The 23,468-nt window shown below is 35.1% G+C and overlaps 2 long non-coding RNA genes across 2 annotated transcripts; one reads left to right on the top strand and one right to left on the bottom strand.

The window, feature by feature from the left end:
- Positions 1–19,338, bottom strand: LOC126972634 (uncharacterized). The gene is made up of 3 exons (XR_007731178.1): positions 19,294–19,338; positions 15,813–15,952; positions 1–202 (listed from the first exon to the last, which is right to left on the bottom strand). It is a non-coding gene; the product is annotated as an uncharacterized LOC126972634 (long non-coding RNA).
- Positions 19,339–22,123: 2,785 nt separating this feature from the next.
- LOC126972614 (uncharacterized) lies at positions 22,124–23,468 on the top strand. The gene is made up of 2 exons (XR_007731174.1): positions 22,124–22,930; positions 23,014–23,468. It is a non-coding gene; the product is annotated as an uncharacterized LOC126972614 (long non-coding RNA).

The following is a 23,468-nucleotide window of genomic DNA, read 5'->3' as shown; positions in this document are numbered from 1 at the left end:
CCACACCTAAGCTAACCCTGCTAAAAGGAAACAGATGCTGGCGATACTTATCGATCCTGAGCATAGTCGGTGGCCAGAAGCATTACCTTCCGTGAGATTTGCGTTTAATACTGCCGCGGCGCCTAACCAAGGCACGGGCCACTCTGCTGCTTACATAACCTTTGCACGTGAGTTCCGGTATCCGCTGGATGTTGCTTGCGATCTGAGGGCAATTTTAGAGCAAGAAAACTACGAGCCGTAAGGACTTCGTAGAGCACTTACAGGAAGTAAAGTGGCGAGTCAAACGACTACAAGATGTCCGTAAGGAAGCTGCAGATAAAACCCGCCGTCTAGTGGTAGATCCCGGAAAACCGCGAGTCCCAAGCCAGCTCCAGCACCTTATGCTGCCTTGGAGGAGGAGGATATGGCCTGGTCACACTAACCCGCAACTCCCGTGTGCGACGCGTGCCTTCAAGGTTATTAGAATAATCCATACCCCCCTCGCCTGTACGTTCCCCTCTGACGACGGGGACCGAACCAGTTACTTAATACGTCCCGCTGGAAACTCGCGTGCATGCGACTGAGCCGCGAGAACATGTTTTAAACTTAAGTTTTACAGTGATTGAGTCATACACGGTGTATTGTTAACTTATTCAACCCCTATAACCTCTTTATTTTTAAAATATTTCAAAAAAATTATATGAACAAAACACAGCACGGGCAGTATAAACCATTTCAATATATGTACATAAAAATCTTACGATTTTTTTAAACGTCACGGATGTTTTTTGGCGGCTTGGGTCTCCCTAGGGAGGAGGGGTCTCCGCATCGCTCTATAAAGAACATCGTTTCAAAAAAAAAATATAATTAATGCACATCCACCCACTTTATAAGATTATCGAGATTTAACACAGCAATTTCCCCCCATTATTCAGGGTGGTCGAGGGTGGTGAGAATGAAATCTGGTCGTTTAAAGAGGGTCAAAATCGCGTCTAAAAGAGTCAGTTACAAACATACATACACACATACAAGTGAAGCTAATATAAATCGTATAAAAATGCACTACAATGACAGAAGTTTCTTAAATGACCAACAGTTTTTATTTCTGCAAGATTTTATAACTTAGTTAGATAAATGGCAGTCTTATTTCTTTAGGCGCGTTATGAAAAAATGTATGAGAGTGAAATTTTAAGATGCCCGCGCATCACTCTAACACAAAAGTAACAGGATGGAGTTGGTTCCTAAAATATTCTGACGTTTGCGACATTCGTTATTTTTTTTTGGTTCTTCGTCTATAATTAGGATAGGCAAAGGGTTCAATCCCGTAAAGCCGTATTCGTTATTTAATAATTAATTGTCAAAGCCATTGTTGCAAGATTTAAAATCAGATTATTTTGGTACAGATTTATAATAATGTTGTGTTGGAATTTAAAAATGTTTTTTTTTTCATATTTTTCTAATGTTATATAAGGCAAGGTTTTCCCAACACTATAGGTAAAAATTGCGCGAACGTTAGATTCGATAGGTACGCATGGACACGGGCGTCGGGCATGGCTGAGAACGAACCGATGCGGGTCAACGACCGCCGACCCAGAAGGACCGCGTAATATTTTTTAAAACTTACAGTTCTGCTAGAGTACGGAATTACTGTGATAATATTTTTGAAGTAAATCTTTTTTATCGACGTATGAGAGAAATGTTATATTACGCGCAAAATTATGATTTCAACATTATGGATATCGTATCCGAGATTCTCGAAGGTACAGAGAACTAATTTGGGATCATTTTTGAAATCCAAGTTGGACGCTGCGCAAAAATATGATTTCAACAATGTGGGTATCGTATCCAAGGTTCTCGAAGGTTCAGAGAACGAATTTGGAATCATTTTTGAAATCCAAGATGGCCAACGCACAAAACTATGATTTCAGCAATATGGATATCGTGTCCGAGGTTCTCGAGGGTGCAGAGAACGATTGTGTGATCATTTTAGAAATTCAAGATGGCCGCCGCACTTAATTATGATTTCAGCAATATGGATATCGTGTCCGAGGTTCTCGAGGGTGCAGAGAACGATTCTGTGATTATTTTTGAATTCAAAGATGGCCGCCGCTCATAATTATGATTTCAGCAATTTGGATATCGTGTCCGAGGTTCTCGAGGGTGCAGAGAACGATTTTGGGATCAGATTTGGATTCCTCCAAGATGGCCACCGCTCAAAATTCGTCCTCGACACCCTCGAACGTCGGATACGATATCCATATTGTTGTTATTATAGTTTTGCGCGGCGGCCATCTTGAATTTCAAAAATGATCCCACAATCGTTCTCTGCACCCTCGAGAACCTCGGACACGATATCTATATTACTGAAATCATAATTTTGTGCGGCGGCCACCTTTGATTTCAAAAATGATCCCAAAATCGTTCTCTGCACCCTCGAGAACCTCGGACACGATTTCCATATTACTGAAATCATAATTTTGTGCGGCGGCCATCTTTGATTTCAAAAATGATCACAGAATTGTTCTCTGCACCCTCGAGAACCTCGGACACGATATCCATATTACTGAAATCATAATTTTGTGCGGCGGTCATCTTGGATTTATTTAACTTCCCTAAAGTACATATATACAAAAATCCCGCGTGGGATAATATTCAAAGTAATATAACGTAAATTTTATTTTAGTACTTTCCGACTTACATTTACCTATATATTTCAACAAATACGCTGTCGTATCATCATTATTTTTTTACTATGATTCCCGCTTTGTACTTGTTTGCTAAAATCTTACTTAATGTGAGCCCGAGAGACACGAACACAGTACCTTCCTTGACAGTGGTCACGGGCGTACTGCTGGCTTGAGCGAGCATGCAACCAATGCGTCGCGTTTGGTTTATTACGAAAAAAATTAATATAAAATAATTCGCAAAGCGTATTGATAAATCCCACAATGAAAACTTATAAATACTAATAAACTATCGAATAAAATAAGTTTTCTGTTTATAGCTATCATAGTTTTATGATAATATAAACAATTCAAATAAAAAAGACTATTTTTCAAAAAATAAATCTATCGAGATTTTTTTCGTAATCGTGTTTTCGAAACAGCGATAATTTAGATACAGAAATGAAGATAAACATGTCAAAAAATTGGAATTATTTGTAGAAGTATTTTAAGTAGATTTCTAAAAATGTTACTTTTTAGGACTATAGCGCCTTAAAAGTTTTGCACTTCTAGCACAGTAGACATATGTATCAGTATGGAAACTAAGCCTAGTTGATAAAATACTTACGTACATGTGCGTACACTCCAATGCAGTAATAGGGTTGTCAGGTTATTTTTCTAACCGACTTTAAAAAAGGAGAGAGTTGTGGAACGAAGTTCCTTATGGGGCGTTGCGGAGAGTAAAAAACTAAAAATAATAGTTTAAAAAAAAAACTAAAGAACACGCTTTATATAAAATTCAACTAAAAAATAGAAAATAAATTTAAATTGAAAATAGTGTAAAAAAATATTATATATTTCATTATAAAAAAAGCGTGGGATGTAGAAGAATTATTATTTTAATAATATGTTTAAAAGCACCCCACGCTTTTTTTATAATGAAATATATACTTTTTTGACACTATTTTCAATTTAAATTTATTCTCTATTTTTTAGTTGAATTTTATATAAAGCGTGTTCTTTAGTTTTTTTTAAACTATCATTTATTTTTAATTTTCCAGTTATTTTTTTTTTAGATTTAATGAAGGGATTTTAATATATGCGAATAAAAATATTTTAGTTATATTGAAAGATCACTTAATTCAGCTAGCCCGAGATACCCGAACTAGCTCTTATAATAATTAGCTCAGTTAAATCACGCATTAATAATTTATAATGGAAATATAAATTCACCGCCATCTATTCGCTTCTAAACGAATTAGATACTTTAATTTTGTGGAACTGTCTTGACATGTCGCGCGTTTCCTTTGTAGTTTCCAATAAATTACTAGATGGCGCTTATTAGTGGTTTATTTATTTAAAAATTATATAAATTAACAAAAATCATATTTTGCAAATTGAAAAATTTTATCAAATTAGTGTAATGTCATCGGTCCTCGATAAATCTACAAAGTTTGAACGAAATCTAGCCGTTTAAAGTGGGTCAAAATCACGCCCAAAGAAGTCGGTTACAAACATACAAGTGAAGCTAATATAAAGCGTGTAAAAAGCGTAAGATGTTTCTGAATAGTGTATGTATGATACCTATACAGTGTGTAATGTAATATTATAGTCAACGTCATGATGACTGTTATGTAATATTTTTAAACAACATTGTATTGAATGTTTTTTTGGCAATCTTTTTTATTTATTTTTGTTGAAATAAATAAATAATTTTGGTCCTTGAGTCGGCTTAGGCCGAGACTCTGTTTTTGGAGCACCACCATTTGAACATCCTCCACCGCCAAGGACAGTCTTGTTCTTGTTTTAATCTGGCAAGTGACACAATTTTGAGATTGCACGCTGCTTTATTCCAGTGCTGGTACGGACATCGTAAACTCGAGTGAGACCGTCTTTTCCTGGATACATTTTTTCAATACGTCCCAATTGCCAATCTCCAGGCGACAATCTTGAATCTTTAATCAGCACCAGCTGTCCAAGGCCTATCTCAAATTTAGGTTTCAACCACTTTGGACGTTGTTGAAGACGGGATAAGTATTCTGATTGCCAATGGGTCCAAAAATCTCTTAACATTCTCTGTAAGTATTGCCACCGATTCAAATGAGAGATTGCAACCTTCTCGTAACTGCTGTCTGGTATCGTAACCGTTGGCTCTCCAATAAGAAAATGAGCAGGTGTCAAATAATCTAGATCTTCGCCTAAAGCTGTTGATGGGCGGGAGTTTAAACAAGCTTCAATTTGGGTAAGAACGGTGTATAATTCTTCAAATGTTAGTGTTGAGTTTTTTTAAATACGTTTTAAGTGGTATTTTGTGGATTTCACACCGGCTTCCCATAAACCACCGAAGTTAGGAGCTCCTGGAGGTATGTATTACCATCTCGTTCCTCTGCTATCTAAAATTTTTTGAAATTCTGTGGGAAGTTCATTTCTTCCTTGTCTCCACATTTCCAATAGTGCTTTCTCTGAAGCCACAAAAGTTGTACCATGATCGCTCCACAGTTCCTTACAATGACCTCGTCTCGAAACAAATCTTTTGAATGAAGCAATAAAGGCGTCCGTAGTCATGTCGCTAACCAGTTCCAAATGAATGGCTTTAGTTGCCATACAGATGAAAAGATGTATGATTTGTATGTTTTCGCTCCTCGACCTTTACTTATTCTTGACGAAATGGGCCCTGCAAAATCGACACCACTAATTGAAAAAGGACGCGATGGATTCACTCGGACATCTGGTAAATCTCCCATCATTTGTGTACCGGATGTAGCATTGTATCTAGCACACAATTTACATTGTCTGTAGTATCTTTTAATACTTTGTCCTCCTTTAATTATCCAATATTTACTTCGTAGGTAAGTGGTCATCAATTGGGGACCACCGTGTAAAGTTTTAAAATGAGCTTCGCGCAGTAACAGGGGACCTTATCTTTTGTAAGTATAATGGGATGTTTTCTATTAAATTTTAGATTTGCCTGCTTCAATCTACCTCCTACTCGTACTACTCCATTATCATCAAGGTAAGGGTTTAATGGTAATAATCTACTGGTCGCATTAATAGCCTTTCCTTTCTTCAGGTGAAGTATGTCATCAGGGAATTCTATCTCCTGCACCATCTTTAAACATATGGAAAGTGCTTCTTCCCTTTCTATACATGTAATATGATTAGGTAATTTTTCTATTCCTTTAAGGTTCTTCCATCTTCGACAGTATGCGACTACATTTAGCAGTTTCTCTAAGGACAAAAATTTCTTAAGCAAGGTAAATTTCGATTCCATTTCGTTTGTAGTTACATTAGTCACTGCACAATTTGCTAAAATACGTTTTTCTTCTTCTGTTTCAGGTATGACTTCTGTAGACAGTGACACACAATTGCCTTTTAGAAACTGTGGTCCTTGCCACCACAATTCACAAGTCTTCAATTTACTTGGGCATATGCCTCTAGATGCTGGATCGGCGGGATTATCCTTTGTGTTGACATATGACCAGTGGGTATCGAGTTCATTACGTATTTGAATCACTCTATCACCACCTTGTACCTCGGTCACCTTGAATCCATGCAAGTACTATTTTAGAATCAGTCCAATCATATGTTCTATTTAACTCAATTCGAAGAGTCTTCATAACATGCTTTACTAATTTTGCTAGCAATGCGGCTCCACATAATTCCAATCGTGGTAGTGTTAGGGCTTTGACAGGAGCAACTATAGTCTTCGCAGTTATTAGTGTGATCTTTTTCGGTATACCATCTGAACTTAGAATTCTTAGGTATACAACTGCAGCATACCCAGCCAAGGATGCGTCTGAAAACCCATGTAGTTCAACTGAACAGTTGTTAAAGTAACCATATCCTCTAGGAATTCTGATATCAGAGAGATAAGGTAAGTTATTTTGATATGTGATCCATTCATTTTTTAGATCATCTGGCAGTTCTTCGTCCCAGTCTAACTTTCTTAGCCATAGCTTTTGCATAAATATTTTTGCTGTAATAATTGCAGGTGCGAGCCATCCCATAGGATCAAACAGAGAAGCTATATGACTCAATTCTTTTTGTAAACATTTCAGTGAAAAAATTCTTTTGTGCTATTTTTAAGTTATCTTCATGAATTTCCCAAATTATTCCCAGTATTTTTATACTTGATTTCCTATTCATATCTACTTCTTGCAACTTAGCTCTTTTTTCTGGCTCGAGTGTTTCCAGAAATCTTTCACTATTCGAAGACCATTTCTGTAACTCAAAACCTCCTAATGGTAGTAATTTTGTGAATTGTTTCTGCATTTCTATTGCTGTTTTAACGTCATTACTCCCCGATAAAACATCATCCATGTAAAAATCATTTAACACAATTTTCTTAGCCAGGGGAAATCTGCCATCTTGCGATTCATCTTTTGCAACTTGTTTTAAGGTCTTCATTGCTAGATATGGTGCACAAGCTGTACCGAACGTCACGGTTAGTATTCTATAATCTTGCACTTCATCTTCTGTTAAATCTATATAATATACGCAGAAAGTCTCTGTCCTCAGGGCGTATCCGTATTTGGCGATACATTTTTACAATGTCTGCCACAAAGCATATTTTGTGTGTTCTCCATCGCATGATTATATTTCTTAATTCCTCTTGTAGCGAGGGCCCGATCAATAATTTTTCATTTAGGGAAATTAAATTACTCCCTCGACAAGAAGCATCAAACACGATCCTAACTTAACTCGTTTCTTTATCTTCTCTTATCACTGGGTGATGAGGAAGGTAGACTGACTTATTTTTTATTTGTTCTGTTGTTACAGGTTCCATATGATTTAATGTTAAATACTCTTCAAAAACCTTGTTATATTCTTCTCTAAGCGACTTATTGCTGTTTAATCTCTTCTCTAAGCTCTTGAATCTCTTCAGTGCAATTGCTCTGGAATCTTTTGGTAAACTTGGGTTGTCTGTACGAAATGGTAAACTAACAATGTATCTTCCATCTTCTTGTCTAGCTAACGTTTTTTCATAAATCTCCTCAGCTCTTACTTCAAGTGGAGTAAGGGCATCTTTGCTTGTCTCCAAAGTCTCTGATTCCCAGAATCGTTGCAGCATGTGTTCTAAATTCACATTTAAGTGCAAGCTGACGATTCCACGGCTGATAGAATTTTCCGATTTTGCTCCTCCAGAAATTATCCACCCAAGTTGTGTTTCTTGAGCGACCGCACTTAGTACTCCTGATTTATCTTTAATAATGCCGTTCATCAAAATCTCAGTATATAAGTTGACTCCGAGTAATACATCAATGGGCCCTGGAGTGTTGTTATTTGGATCAGCAAGACGTAGTCCCGTTAAATGAACCCATTTTTGATTATTTATTTTCGTAGCTGGCATTATTTCAGTCACTTGTTTTATAACAAATGCGGTACATCTCAATCTAAATTCATGGTTAAATCTTGATGTGATTTCTAGCTCCACCGCATACTTAATAAAAGTAGACATTTTACCAACTCCAGTGACTTGTCCTTCCACTTCTCTCTTTCTCAATTGTAATCGTTGGGCTGTTGACTCTGATATAAACGATTCTTGAGAACATGGATCTATAAGAGCTCTGACTGTTTGTTCTCCTCTGCTTGTATGAATGTTAACTAAGGCTGTAGCTTACAATGTTACATTGCTCTGTGTAGATACATGGGATAAAATGTTCGGAGTACTAGTTGTGTTCTCTTTTGTTTCTCTTTTTTCAGTATCGGTTTGGTCTGTATTCTTTGGCTTCCTTGTGTGTAGCAATGTAACATTGTAAGCTACAGCCTTGTGATGTTTGTTTCCTTCGACACTTATGGCAGGTAGTATTTCTTCTGTAGTAGCTAACGCTATGTCCTGGCCATAAGCAATTAAAGCATAATCCCTCTTTCCCCACAAACTCCGATCTCGTAGTTGGGTCTAATCGTATAAACTCATCGCAGTTGTAAATTATATGATTCCCCTTGCAGTAAGCGCAAGAAGTTTCTGAAGAACTTGTTTCTGGTGCAGAGGTGTGAAAAGTTTTTGTTCTTATATTACGCCTTTCCTCAGACTGTGTTGGTTGTATCATCTCTAATATTCTGAATATTCCTCCAAGGAAGTCTTGAAACTTCTTCCATGTTGGAAGTTCTTGTACGGGTAGGTTTTTCAACTCTTCTTCCCATTCCTTGTGTGATTCTGGATCTAATTTGTTCACAATAATATGTATCATTATTGGATCCCAATTATCTATATTTGTTATTGTTTTTTAGGTTGTTGAGACATTGAGTTGTGGTATCCAACAAATCTTTAATTCCTTTGGCGCTTGCATTGATAAGTTTTCTTTGTGATAGTAATCTATTGAATATGGTATTGACAATAACTCTTCTATTGTTGTATCTTTCTTTCAGAGTTAGAATTGTGGAATGCTTATTTTGGGCAACTTCACTTCTTGAATGCTCTTTCCACAGTTTGGATTTTGGGACTTTTGTATAGCATGCTGTGGTTGCATTTTGTCTAACACGTCAGTTAACTCACATTTAGCCATAATATACTCTTCTTCGCCTTTAGACAAAAAGTCATCATCGAAATATTCATGCCTTCTCCGTTGTTCTAACGTTGCGACCTTTAGAATTTCATTATGTGTTTCTCGAAAAGTTTCCCAATATTTTTCCAAGCTCTCAAGTCTAATTTTCACATAGTTTGCATTTAATCTTGCTTTTGGTGTCTTCTTAAAATTGATTAATGTTTTCGAAATAGTCTACAAGTTGTTCCCTTGCAGGACACACAACGTTTCCATTGTTCTTTATAATATCAACACTTTAACCCCAAGATATATAAAGTCCAAAAGAAAGTTAAATTTTAATGAAAATGTTCTATGTTAATGTATACTACAAAATCACTAGGTCCACATTAATGGAAGTTAATGGAAACACTGGTTGCACTGTGTCCCAAATTTGCATTAATTTTCTTTTAAATCGTAAAATTTCAAAAAGTCCAAAGATTTTATTTTAAATCGTAAAATTTCAGTGTTCAAATCATTCAAAATTTATTGAAGTTTGAAAAGTACAAAATTCATCAAGAAAAGATCTTAAAATTTAACAAAGTTCAAATTCACCAAAAAATTATATTTTTTTTTCAAAGTCTAATAAACTAGTCAAAATCAATATAGGTATAATTTTCGAGCTTTTCGGGAGTTTCAATTACATATTTGACACCCATTTCAAGACCCGCGATGGCGGATGTGACGTTTTCAATAAAATCAATATGGGTATCAATTTTGAGATTTTCGGGAGTGTCGGTGAACACACAATTTTATTTCAAAAGTCGAGCATTATCGGCTTCAACACCCTAGAGAATCATGAAAACAACACCCATGATAAAAAGGATGATAATTTCATGTAGCTCCAACTTGGATTTACATTTTGACAGCACTATCAGTTTGAGCACCCTCAAAAACCACGATAACGACACCCACGATGCAAAAATTGACAATTTCATGCGGCCTCCATCTTGGATTTACATTTTGACAGCACTATCTATTTCAGCTCCCTCGAAAACCATGAAAACGACACGCATTATGAAAAAGTTGATAATTTTTTGCAGCCGCCATCATAACAATTAACAAACTTAAAAACACAATTTACACATGTACACATATATACAGTACGAGTAGTAGAAAGTGTCCATTTCAGTTTGATTCCTTCGAAAGGCATAATCTATTCGCCCAGAAGACTCGCGATACACTGGTCTGATGAGTGATGACTGAATTGGTGAACATTCAAATAATGAAAAAAGTCTTTAATAGGAAATACCTCACAATTATAGTTTATCGATACTTTTTTACTATTACCAAATACCTACCCAAAGATAGGATACAATAGGATACAACTATTTTTGTGCTATACGAATGTTATTATAATTTTAACAAATTATAAATTTAATGAACTTCTAGCAAGTATTTTTTTACGATTAAACTTACGAAACTACTGTTTTGTGAGTTGTGAGTGTCTAAAAGGGTTTTTTGTGTGGCAGAGTTGCTGTCGTCCTATGACGACAGTACGATCGGCCCAGACTCGTTCGTATTAAGTTCCTCACTCGTACAAAAAACCGGCTTGAATAATAATACGGGTAAACGTTTCGGCAATTTCAAGGGTAGGGTGTACTAGAGAGTGCACCAGCCAGAAGGCTGCGAGTAGAATCAAAATCAAATCAAAATTAGTTTATTCACGTAGGTCACCGAAATTACACTTATGAATGTCAAAAAAAATATTTTTCTTATTGAATCAACCGCTACTTCGTAAAGGGTTGAGCTAATGAGAAGAAGTAGCTAGAAACTCATTGCTACTCTTTTATATCAAGATTTACATTTACATCGATTTACAAATCATTTCAATTACAATATAATATGTAAAATCTAAAATGATGCAACAAACACACTCAAACGTCAAATAGTCAATGACTTACACGAGTAAGTCAAAAAAGTTAATGTAAATTAATACAAAAGTTATTGAGTATAGTAGCTGCATCATCCACATACACCATAAATAAAGGTATTCTGTGAGCATTTTATAAGCGATTATAAATAAATAAATATGTATATATCCATACATATATATACACACAATAACTTTTAAGAATCTGAAACCGATCATCCTGCCACCACAAGCAGCGCCCGTTCACGAGCATGACGCATAAGCCAGCCATCGCCTCCCTCAACCATATTTTAGGGAAGGGGACGACCCGTCTCATGTCGCCGTAGATTTTGAAGACCGCGTCCGGTCATGTCTACCAGGTCATCTGGAAGGTGTCAAGAAAGCCAAATTGGCGTCAAAGAAGCTGGGGGTCATTAATAGATCACGGTAATACTTCAAGCTGACCTAGATTCTAGCGCTCTCCAAAAGCGCAGGAACACCAGATACTGTATTGTTGTCCTCTCTGGTCGGACGCACCCCAGTATCAGCTAGAACCCACTGCCCGCGTGCAACGCATAACTGCTCGAATTGTCGTGGATCCAGTGCTCTGTGAACGGCTTTATCATTTGGCGTTTCTGGGAGTTTTCCGAACAACTGCTTGACCTGATTCCTGCTACCGAATTCCACTTTCGCACCACTCGCCACAAATTAAGATATCATCTCCACCATCAGGATGTCAGGCGTTCCTTTTTCAAAGAAATTTCTTCCTTGACATAGATATATTTAAAATCAGCCTGTACACCATTCTAAAAGCCCGGCAATGCTCCTGTAATACCTTTGGTGTTGTAAGAGAATGTGGGCGGCCGGCGGTGATCAATTTGCATCAGGTGTCCTGTACGCTCATTTGTCTGTTTAAAAAAAACTGAGTAGCAACGGGTAAGTTGATACGGTTTTTAAAAATTAGATTGCTTTGTATTACATAACATGTAAGACACTCAAAAACGTTATTGTTTATTTCTCCTTTGTTTATAATTATTATCTGCTTACTAGTTAAACAAAAAAAAAATTCATTTCATTTCATTATATACATTAAGTATTTAAGTTTAAGTAATTTAGTAAGCGTAGTGTTTAAAGGTTTTTTTACGATATTTCCAGAAACACTGTACGCTAAGTATTTAATGTTAAAAGCGTTCGCGAACAGGCAACATCGCTTGAGTTCTATCCGACAAACGATCAGCGTCTTTGAACTTGAAGCGCGCGGAATGGCAACATCACATTTTGATGATTCAAGTTCATTGAATGATTGAGTGTTGACCCAGTAACCCCGTGATCCGATTGTACAATATACAGCATGTTATTATTCGCTCAAATTTAAAAGTCTACATTTTGACCTAATTAGTGCACCGATTTCGTTCATGTTTTGTATATCGTCAGCAAATGCTATAACAAGTATGTGGTACATTTGGCTTCATTTAATTCATAACTGCAAAATACATACTGTATACTATAATACTACATTATAGTTTAAAAAACGCAAAACCGCCTTGCTTGAGCACCGTGAGGCGATGGTTTGCTGAATTTGAGAGAGGTTGGGTTTCTTTACATGACGATTTTCGTGAAGGGCGGCCTATAACTGGCGTCAACGAAAATAATATGGCTGCTGTAAAGCGACTAATTGAAGAAAACCCGCGGGTTACCTATAAGATAATTCGAGGACTATTGGGGGTTTGGTATGAGCCAAATTCAGAAAATTTTACACGAAGAGTTGAATGTGCGTCGTCTTTGTTGTCCTCATGAACTGATAGCAGAGCAGAAGCAATGGTGCTCTATGCGCTTTTTAAAAAATGTTTTTATCGCATGAAAACATGTTAAGGAGAGTACTTTGAAAAGCAATAAACATAATATTTCCGTTATACAGTGTTGTTATTTTAAGTGACGCAAAACTTTTAATGTATCCTACGTATTAAATAATTATACAAATAATGTGCACAGATAGCGTGAGATCACAGGTTCGACTCCCGCATCGTTCAATAATAAATTGTTTTCAGTTTTATTTGTGTTATTAATCCCAGAAGTTAGGGTTATTAGTTATTACTTTAAAACATTACAAATTCTTTACAAATAATGTTAGTAGAGCTAGTAAGAAAAGATAACTGAACACTTATTTGGTTTTAAGTTTTTAAAACTTAAAGATATGTTATAATACCTACCTAACTTTTTTATTGCCTATTATCACAAACATATTTTGTGCTTATTTACCACGGACTAGTAAAATAAGGAAGGCTCCTACATGACAGTTAAGCATCAAAACAAGCCTGTTAACCTGTAAATACATAGCGATACGCACACACTTACACTACTATAAGCCGATCAGCTGCCATAATGACATCATAATTTTTTTTTTAAATGCTGCTGTATATTGAGAAATTGTGTAAAAAAATGTTAGGGTACAATAAAAGTGTCAAGGAATTACACTGCACAGATAGAATAGTTTGTTGTATAGATTGTTCTTTTCATAATACAAATTAATTCGATGTTTGGAACACAAAACCTCTCCGCAACGCGTGATAGTAATATCCGGTGTGACCGGAAAATAAACAGGGACTTTACCCGAAAAATTGGGTAATCCATTTAATGATGTTGTAAGTAGATAAAAGAGACGAGCAGGACGTTCAGCTGACGGTAATCGCCTGCCCATTACAATGCAGTGCCACTCAGAATTCTTGAAATACCCAAAAACTCTGAGCAGCACTACAACTGCGCTCGTCACCTTGAGACATAAGATGTCAAGTCTCATTTGCCCAGTAATTTATTTTAGTCTTCAACAAAATTTTTTAAAGTAGTGTGAAACACCAATTCAAAGCGGCCCATATTTGAGAGCTTTATAAGGTGCGGTTCCGGCCACATAAAGAGTATAGTTCTCATCTTTGAGCAGGGCTGCTCGAAATGTCGAGGATCCAGTATTCTGTGAAAATTTCCATTACTTGGCGTTGTGCAGAGACACAAGTAAGACGCAAAATTACTGACAGATGACATTTGTCACGGACATAATAGTATGAATTATAATTTTGTCTTTCTAGGAAGCTGACGCTGTACCGAGAACAGAAGTTAAGAGCCCTTTATATAAGTGTTGTTTATTTACTTAGCAACCCATTCACTATAAAGAACATAGTTGGGCGGCGGCTATTAAAAGCAAGGGGAAGGCCTGGCAGTTGGCCTGGATATAGCCGGCCGGCAGGCCTTTGATCGTGTATGGCACGAGGCGCTCCTCTCAAATCTTATTATGAAAACGTAGCTTATGAAAGTGGACCTCCAGCTTCCTCATTGGGCGCAACATACAGGTCGTTGTCGACGGTTATTGCTCGAAGCCGCAGCCCGTGAACGCAGGAGTGCCCCAAGGCTGTGTGCTATCTCCCACGCTGTTTCTTCTGCATATCAATGATATGTTATACACCTCCAACATACTTTGCTATGCAGACGACAGCACTGGTGATGGCGTATACACGGGCCATGCAGGTCTCTCTCGACCAGAAAAAACAAATCGTCGACCAGTGCCGGGAGAAACTTGTGTTTTCTATCGAGTCCTCTCTAGAGAAGGTCGCGGAATGGGGTGGACCTTGTCCTATTTAACGCCCAGAAGACTCAAGTTTGCGCGTTTACCACTAAAAAACCCCATTTGTCGTATCACCGCTCTTCGACATACAGCCCTTAAAGCCTCCTTTAGTATCCGATACTTGGTCTCGAAATCTCGAGTGATTGCCAATTCCGTGGCCATCTAGAGGGCAAAGCCAAATTGGCTTCGAAGAAGCTGGGTGTCATTAATAGAGCACGGCAATACTTCAAGCCGGCCCACATCCTAGTGGTCTACAAAGCGCAGGTCTGGCCACACATGGACAATTGCTATCATCTCTGGTCTGGCGCACCCCAGTATCAGCTCGATCCATTTGACCGCGTACAACGCAGAGCAGCTCGAATTGTCGGGGACCCAGTGCTATGTAAACGGCTGGATCACTTGGCGTTACGTACAGACGTCGCTTCATTGTGTGTCTTCTACCGCATTAATTATCACGGGGAGTGTTCCGAAGAGCTGCTGTTTAACCTGCCGCCGAATTCCACCTTCGACACGCCACAAGTTAGGATATCATCCCCAACATCTGGATGTGTGGCAGTCCTCCACAGTGTAGTTTTGAAGGGGCTTTCTTCCATGTACTACAAAGCTGTGCAATGAGCTTCCTTGTGCGGTGTTTCTGGGACGATACGACATGGGTACCTTCAAAAAAAGCGCGTACACCTTCCTTAAAGGCCGGAAATGCTCCTGTGATTCCTCTGGTGTTTCAAGAGAATGTGGGCGGTGGTGATCATTAACACCAGGTGACCGGTACATTCGGTTGTCCTCCTTTTTCATTAAACTAATCATCATCATAAATTTATCTCAAAAATAATACATATAAAAATTAGATTAGATTGCTTAGTGCGAGTGCTAAGTCAATCTATTCATTTAAAACTTAAAAGATTTTTAATATTGACAACACACACGACGGCACTTATGTAGTAGGTGAGTAGGTTCTACTCGATTCTCAATTGTTTGGTTCCAAGTAACCACAACGATAGGTTGATTGGTTGCAAGCTGGCAGCTCTAGGCTCTGTGTATCTATCTTTGAGTTTATAAAAGTATTAATATTTTAATTTAATTAAATTTAATTTAATTAATATTTTTTATAATTTACAAGTGATACATAAAAATTATATTATTGTAAGCAATTACATGAATAAATTCTATCAGTATCTTCAACAAACCGTTTGTTTTTATCTTTTCTGACTACTTGTGTTGAATAATAGTGGACTGAACAAATTATTGCATATTTACTTGGCACCCATAAATCAGTTCATCCTGTTGCATTTATCCATTGTATTTTATTTTTGGATCTATTGGAAACCTGAAATAGAATATTATTATTTATATATATGATATTATATATTAATATTATTATTTATATTATTTATATGATAACTATGTGTAATGTTATTACATTACACATACGTTATTACATTACGTTATTACATTACACATAGTTATCATGCCCTTTAATCTTTATATTATTATCAATAATAGGAACACGTCCAAATGTCGTTCTAATTTCCTTACTCAATACAAATACTGTTGTAAATTAATACTAATAATATATACCTGCTGTATGCCATTTTAATAAAATTGACAAAAAAACATCATTTAAACAAAAACCCTATAACATGGGTAAAACTATGGCACTATGTTATGGCAACATTCTCATTGTCACTGTTTTATGTTATGTTTATTTTGATAAGGTCAATGATATTTGAAAGTATAGATTGGTTACTTAGACAACATTCGGTGTTTGAAAATGATACACTAACACACACATGAATAATTTAGCATTGCAATAGCACACTACATTACAATTACACGTCAAATAAGGATAGTAAATGCAATTATCGCAAGCGAAAAAGAGTAACTCTAATTTGCTAATTGCTTCGTATTTGTATAGAGAAAATGCAGTTAATTCATCAGATATGATTTTTTACCGTACACCGTGATTTATGCCTAAATTACGATCCATTCATGAGTCTATGTAGGTACAAAGTAGGAAAACTGCATTGAAATCAGGTAGATAATGTGTCATTAATTTAAAAAAATAATAATTTCATATTGATTATAATATATAGCCACATTGATGATATTAATTATTTATATATAAAATAATAAAAATCATACAGTCACCAAAAAAAACCGAAAGGTATCTACAGTAAGGGTCCCATTTTTACAATTTTACTAACAACGGCTCCCAAAAAGTTTTAAGATTACAATTATTATTTTTTGTATCTTATATTATTTATGAATGTCTTTTTGTTGAGGGTTTATTACAATAAGGTAATGGGAGAAGAAGAAAATGATCCATTGATTCTTCTGCAGTTAGCATGGGATATACTGAAAAAACTCCTATGTAAACAAATAGCACTCACTGTCTACATCCGCTACCTACCCTAAAACTTGTTTTAGTAGTTTGATAGTTCAGCTACCTATATACGCACTTCTTTATTAAAAATTATTACATTCACTGCAACAATGACTTTTTACATAATTTCCTAAAATATTCTACCTCGATCATCCTGCAACAGGCAGCATCAATATTTTGTCATTTCTGTATGTTAATCTATGATCGGCTTGGCGGCGATCGGCTTTGTCATGGCAACATATTTATTTTGTTAGATAAATAATGAAATCAAATAAAATGTTATAATTCATGATTTCTTAACTGTAGTAACAAAGTGGCACCAATCACCAACAAGGACCAATGATCGATATTTTTTTTTGTAATTCAAGAAAATAAGAGTAGGAAATTGTTTTTCTAATATGGCTACTCTATATCATAGACTATATGCTTCCTGGTGTCATCTAGTGACACTTGAAAGAAATCCGCTATTTTCTCTAAAAATGGCCGCGTGAGATCTGAGTCTGGCTAGTGTTCCGCTTCAAACAAAGGCTAAGCGGAATCTTTAGGAAAGTAAGTACAATGTTTTGTTCATTATCTTGACGTGTTAAAACTTATGTTAATTTGGTGTTTTTTACGGCATGTTATGGGGATTATAGTAACGATTTTCTTTGTAACTAAAGTTTAGAGGTTATTTTATTCGACTTAAAATGCTGATTTCGTTTACTGTTTCTCATAAATTGACTTCCTCCAATTATCGACAAGTGTCGATAATAATTTTTTTTTAAATATTTTATTTATTAAGAGAATATTGTCCTTTGGTTTTTCTGAACTGTTAGATATTTTTAATCAGTTGATCAAAGTATAGTTACCAGTAATCGACACGATGTCGATTACTGGAGTTACAATGTGTCGATAATTGGTTCTTGCAGATGGCTCCGTGAAAAAACTACACTTCACCGATCAAATAGAGAAAGCAATTGAGGCTGTAAGTAATGGTGAAAAGATTGCAGTGACTGCGCAACGTTTCAGAGTACCTAGGATTACGCTTCATGGCAAGATAACTGGAAAAACTCCAATAGGTTGCTCCATGGAGCCAAGTACTATTTTGACGAAATTAGAAGAAGATATTCTGGAAAGATGTTTAGTAACGTTGTCTCAAAAACATATTCCAATTACTAAAGATTCTCTACCTATTGCAATGTCCGATTAATGACAGCTGGCAGGTAGTGAAACGTCCGATGACGCGATTAAGTTTATCCGACGGCGAGCGCGAGATTGATCATTATTAAAAGCGATATAATTACATAACGACTCCACCTATCTCTTAATATATATAAATCTCGTGTCACAATGTTTGTCTTCAATGGACTCCTAAACTAATGAACGGATTTCAATGGGGATTACTTCATGGAGTGCAGTTTAGGCCAACTTAAGAGATAGTTTTTATTTCGATTTGGGACCCATAATTATTTTTATTTCCAATATTTGTTTTGTTTGGACATATTTTCTGTGAGAGTATTTTTGACGCGCGGTTTGACAGTTCTGCTTTGAAACAATTTCATTATAACAACAAGGAGCATATTATTATGTTACAATGAAAAATTATTGACAAATTCATCAAAAATTGTATTTTATTTATTATGTACAGAACAACGTCTGTCTGGTCAGCTATGGCTATATAAAAAATACATTCACGTAGTTAAAAGTATAGAAAATCAACGTGTAAAATCATAAATTATGTTTTTGAACCCAAGTTATATATAAATAAAAGGTTAAAGCTCGAGATTATAGGTAGAAATGTGATAACATTTTCATTATATTAAGTTTTTATGTAAAATATTAGCGCGAACATTAATATAACTTGATTATTATTGAAATAGACTATATAACCTATTTTTTGATATTAATATGTCTTTACTTCGACTTACGGGATTGTTGCAATAAACTAAAATAAAGCACCCATTCTTAGTATATACCTACAATTTATCTGCGGAATGCACAAGTTAAACGTGAAATACTTGGTTGTCTCAATACATCCAGATTGTTGAATATTATAAACATTATATTTATGATATTTTGTCCCTATTACAAGCAATGATTTACTGTTAATTAATTAGATTACAATAAAAATTTGATATTTAAACCAAATCGATAAAGTAGTATCGTATGATCGATATAACTTGTCGATTTAATGTCGTAAGAAGAATTTTATATGTAATTTGTAGATAAAATCGGAAACTAGATATCATGAGGATTAATTTCATATATAAAACAAATATAATACGTAATTCAAATATTACACTTACATGATACACAAGACAATAACAAAACACTTGACACTACAAAAACAATTTTTTTTTTTTTTTTTTTTTTTTAATAATTCGTTCTTTCGAACAGGCTATAGCCAGGGGCCTTACTGCCTTGTCGTTAGTATTTTCATTTCTTTGGTATTTATTATTTTCACTATTTTGTTTTACAAAAAGTCCAATCCAGTTTTCTCATTTCATCTTACATCATTTCCATTTTCCTTTTCCAATTATGTATATTCGATAGCGAATATTTATAGTAGTTTCTTTCATCAAATCCAATCCAGTCTTAAAGTCATCAGTTATTTTACCATTTCCGTTAATGTATAATTCTCTAAAGAATATTTTCCATATTTTCCTTTTAGTAAGTCCAAATCCAGTAATATAGTCTCTAATAATTTCCCCCTTTTCTTAAAGTCAAATCCAGTGTAATTTGCATAACTTTTTAGAATAATACCTACCTATTTACATTATCTGTTCAGTTCGCGAATTGCGCTATGCTATTACTAGTTGTATATGTACAAGTTATAACGTATTTACATAATTATAAACAAATTTACAACGTATGTATCTACAAATTACAATGTATTTACAGTACTACATACAAATTTATACAAGGACACATAAGTTGATGTGTCCTTTAATAGATCTATTACTGAGAGCGGGATTATATTGGGTGCACCATATATTTCCAGTAGCTCATCCATCAGCACAAGGCGCTGTATGCCAAAGGACGAACAATCAAAAAAGATGTGATCCAGAGACTGATCTTGTTGCTTATTACAATGGTCACAAAAAGGAGAGGAGACAATTTTTTTGCGATGAAGATGAAAATTCAATCGATAGTGACCAATACGCATTCGTGTTATTGTAGTATAGAACTTTCTGTGAGCGTAATTTTTAAACTTACAAAACCAGGGTGTGCTATTAACGGGATTATCTAACAAAGTATACGAATGAGCTTTATTTTCAACTTCTGTACAATTATACCAATATCTTCCCCAAAGAAGAGTCATACGCTGTTTTAGATTACTTATTATATCTGTATATGGTATGTTAATGTCTAGATCTTTGCAATCAGGATATAGGGATAGATCGGATATATTAATGATAGTTCTAGCTAGAAAATCAGCGCTTTCGTTTCCTGCTACTCCTATATGTGACGGGACCCAAACGAAATCCACTTTAATATCGATTAAACATAGTTCGAACCACATTTCCTTTATAGCAAAAATGAGGTAATTGATGTTAGCACTCATTTTGTTATTTGACAAACTTTTTAACACACTCATACTATCACTAACTATTACCCACTTCTTATTAAGTTGATTTTGTTTCTTAATATGCTTTAAAGCAAAAAGAATAGCGACGGCTTCAGCAGTAAAAATACTGGCATATCTATTAATCTTAAAGCCAATACCCTTCCTAATTTCAGGAAGGTAGATTGCAAAAGAAACATTATTATTGTTTTTTGCGCCATCCGTATAAACAAATTTACAATTAGACCATTCTGACAATAATACATGAACCTCCTCTTTTGAAGTTAAATTTGGATCTATTACAACATTAATTGCAGAATATTTACATCGAAAAGAACCTGCATGGCAGGGAAGTATATCATTATTCCGATGAATATTTAAATCTTGTAGAAATTGAAAAAATGAAGAAAAATCTTGCAAGATAAACAACTGTCTCTGAAATGAAGACGATTGATAAGCAATAAGATTCTTAAGAAGATTGTTCGTCGGCAAGCTATAGAGCTTTAAAATAAATCTTTCTTTAAGATAACTAAATCTAATACACAAAGGAGGAAGGTTGGCCTCGATTTGCATAGCAGCTATTGGGCTAGTTTTAAGTGCACCCAATATTGTACGCATACATTTATTTTGTATTTTATCCAGACTATTAACAATTTTGCTGTCTGCGGCGAAACAATGAAAGCCATATTCAAAATGACTACGAATAAGCGATTTATACAAAATTAACAATATTTTAGGGTCCGCTCCCCACGACGTTGCACACAAAGATTTTAATACATTATAAGCTTTATTCGCTTTAATTATAACACTATCTGTATATTTTTTCGAAGAAAGTTTTGGAGTAAATGTTACACCTAGAAATTTTATGTCACATGAAATAGGCAGTGGAATGCCATTGTATAAAATGGGAGGCAATATGATGCGTTTACGACCAATCACAAAGACTTTTGATTTGGTTGGATTTACATTTAAATTAAGATAAGAAAAGTATTGATATAAATTTACAAGTGCTTTATTAATAGTAGCGGCTAAATTAATCAGATCAACTCCCGATACATAGACGACTAAGTCATCTGCATACTGTAGGTTTACTATATTTGGCCCCAAAATAAGGTTCAATCGTCTTATGTACATAATAAAAATTAAAGGAGACAATATTCCCCCCTGACAAACACCTAGAGAAGAAAATCGTGGTCCATACAAATGTTTATTAAATTTTACATATACTTTTCTGTCAGTCAAAAAGGATTGCATCCAATTTATTATTTTACCTGGTATCCCTAACATTGATAACTCGTCACAAAGCACGGCAATATTTACACTATTGAAGGCACCTGAGATGTCAAAAAATACAGACAAAAGATACTGATTACTTGCTAAACATTGATGCGCATCAAGCTGTAACTGCGCTATACTCTCCCTAGAAGACCGACCTTTGCGAAAACCAAACTGATTATTAGGCAAAAGACAATTTTGTTCTATAAAGAACTCGAGACGTTGTTTTAGAAGCTGCTCAAATATCTTCCCAACACAAGACGTGAGAGCTATAGGTCTATAAGAGTCAGGTAACATTTTATTTTTGTCTGGCTTTAAAACTGGGATTAAACAGTCTGTTTTCCATTCTGCAGGAATAGTATTCTCCTTCCATAGGCGATTAAGAATATTTAAAAAGATGTTGAGACTGTGGCAATTAAGTTTTTTGAGTAAAATATATGGAATGGTATCAAGACCGAAAGATGTATCTCTTCTAGTAAAGCGGATTTTAGTTCTTGTAAAGAAAAAGGCTCTATCAAATATTTATTACTATCATTAACAACATTTACATAGTTAGTTAACTCATTTGATACAAAGTCAGAAGTATACTTTTGTAGAAAATCTGGAATCCAACTATCATTCAACACACTGTCAGGAATGTAAGTTTTGTTAAATTTTCGCATGTATTTCCAAATTGAAGACAAAGGAGTACAACGATTAAATGAATTGCATAAGCCTATCCAGCTATTTCTTCTTTCACTTTTTAAGATAAGTTTTTTTAAAGCCCGCAATCTCTTAAACTCCACATAATTTTCATCAGTGGAGTTGTTTTTAAAATTAATGTAACCATTTTTAGCATTTAAAACTGCGTCTGTACACTTCTGATTCCACCAAGGCAACCAAGGATATTTAAAAGATTTTTGTGAACAAGAACTAGTAACATTATTACTATTAGAACTTTTAGAAAACAGACAGCTAGGGATTGACTGCTTGGCAGCAGAAAGTAAAATATTACAAAAGGAATTAAAAGCATCTATTGAAGATAAAGTGTCAAATTTAACATCATCCAAATAAGAAACAACTAAGTTACTATACATATTCCAATTCACCTGCTTATAATTAGGGTGAGTGGGCAAATGTAGCTTATTACATAATGTGTTTTGCAAACTACTACTATCACTACTTACTGCCATTTTTATTATTACAGGGAGATGATAACTACTGCCCAGAGGACTGTCAATAACTGACCAGTCACATAAAAGAGCCAATGATGGAGTTACCAAAGTCAAGTCAAGAGCATTAGGACGCCAAGATGGAGATCCTATTGTGGTAGCTTGACCATTATTCAGAATAACAAGACCATTCTCATCTATAACCTCTAAAACATCTTTACCTCGAGGCAATGTATCAACACATCCCCACAACATGTGATGAGCATTGAAATCACCTGCAAATATCATTGGCTCTGGAATGGACTTAATTAAACTGTTTAAATTGTTTTTATTAAATGGAGGATTTGAATTGGAAGGACTGTAAAAACTCACAATACTCAGTTCTTTGTTATTAATTTTAATTTTAATGCAAACATTTTGTAGAGCACTATCAAAATATGTATTTATGTTAGAAAATGTGATATTATTATGAATAAAAATTGCTACACCA

This window comes from Leptidea sinapis, chromosome 2 (genome assembly GCF_905404315.1).
Source record: "Leptidea sinapis chromosome 2, ilLepSina1.1, whole genome shotgun sequence".
Taxonomy (NCBI): Eukaryota; Metazoa; Arthropoda; class Insecta; order Lepidoptera; family Pieridae; genus Leptidea; species Leptidea sinapis.
Note: the sequence above shows the minus strand (reverse complement) of the source record. Positions and strands in the feature narration are given on the sequence as shown.